At 39.1% G+C, this 1,183-nt stretch overlaps 1 non-coding gene across 1 annotated transcript, besides 6 other annotated features; it reads right to left on the reverse strand.

Annotated features, from left to right (window-relative positions):
• The first annotated feature begins 105 nt into the window (after positions 1 to 105).
• Positions 106 to 155: a microsatellite.
• A 6-nt stretch (positions 156 to 161) lies between these two features.
• Positions 162 to 279: a microsatellite.
• Positions 280 to 462: 183 nt separating this feature from the next.
• Positions 463 to 504: a microsatellite.
• A 73-nt stretch (positions 505 to 577) lies between these two features.
• Positions 578 to 608: a sequence feature (AT_rich).
• A 129-nt stretch (positions 609 to 737) lies between these two features.
• Positions 738 to 909, reverse strand: Tc00.1047053429937.10. The gene has a single exon (XR_008254319.1). It is a non-coding gene; the product is annotated as a 5.8S ribosomal RNA (M3) (ribosomal RNA).
• Positions 910 to 962: 53 nt separating this feature from the next.
• Positions 963 to 999: a sequence feature (AT_rich).
• A 93-nt stretch (positions 1,000 to 1,092) lies between these two features.
• Positions 1,093 to 1,139: a microsatellite.
• Positions 1,140 to 1,183: the final 44 nt, after the last annotated feature.

Below are 1,183 nucleotides of genomic sequence, written 5' to 3' on the forward strand. Positions count from 1 at the left end.
TATGCTTAAGTTCGGGCGGGTAGTCTTGCCACACTCAGGTCTGTAAACAAAAAGAAGAAGAAAAAAAAATAAGCGTGGGTATGTATATATATATATGATGGTGGAACACGCACACAGCATACAACACACACACACCATACACACACAAACACACAGGCACGTACATACAACACACATACATATATTATACACACACGTGTACATTATACATTATACATATATATATATTGTATAATGTACATGCATATATATATATATATATATATTACATTGTATATACTACTACACATGTGTGTGTGTGCGTGTGGTGTTGTGTATATGCATGCTCCGCCCCCGCCCCACACACCACACATCCCACACGCCACTTTTTTTCTTTTTTATTCTTTTTTAATCTCTTGCGAGTTTTGTAGTTTTGTGTTGTCGTTGTGTTGCACACACACACACGTGTGTAGAGATATGGGCATACATATATATATATATATATATATTACACATACACATACACACATGCACATGTTATGTACAAACACACACACAAGCGCCGGAGCGGATCATGCACCACCACAGACGGCGCACGTATATATATTATATTACTATTATTATATATACGACGCATGGCGGCGGCGCTTCATCCGTAATGTCTCCCCAAGGGCTCTCTTTTTTGCGTTTGCATTTCCCCCCACCCACACACACACACACAATGAATGCATGCGTTGTAGAGTAGGGGTTAATTTTTTGTTCGACACTGAGAAATATGGCATGCACGGGGATGACTCTGAGGAGCTTCTCCCATGCGCCGTTTGCGTTCAAAGATTCGGTAATTGAATGATTCTGCAATTGATACCACTTATCGCACTTTGCTGCGTTCTTCAACGAAATAGGAAGCCAAGTCATCCATCGCGACACGTTGTTTGGGCCGTGCTTTACAACGCGGCACACAAAAACACACGCAAAGCGTGCGGAATATATAATAATATATATATATATATTAAATATAAACCACACGACGAAATACGCATATTATAATATGTGCACACACGAAGTCAAGCCGCAATTACATTTTTCTACACAACACACTGTGTAACGTGCAAGTATATATATATATATATGTGTATAATATATATTATACACATATATATGCTTACACGTACAGTGTGGATGTATCAGTGCGAAGAGAAGCAGC

This window comes from Trypanosoma cruzi, assembly GCF_000209065.1.
Source record: "Trypanosoma cruzi strain CL Brener chromosome Unknown tcruzi_1047053429937, whole genome shotgun sequence".
Taxonomy (NCBI): Eukaryota; Euglenozoa; class Kinetoplastea; order Trypanosomatida; family Trypanosomatidae; genus Trypanosoma; species Trypanosoma cruzi.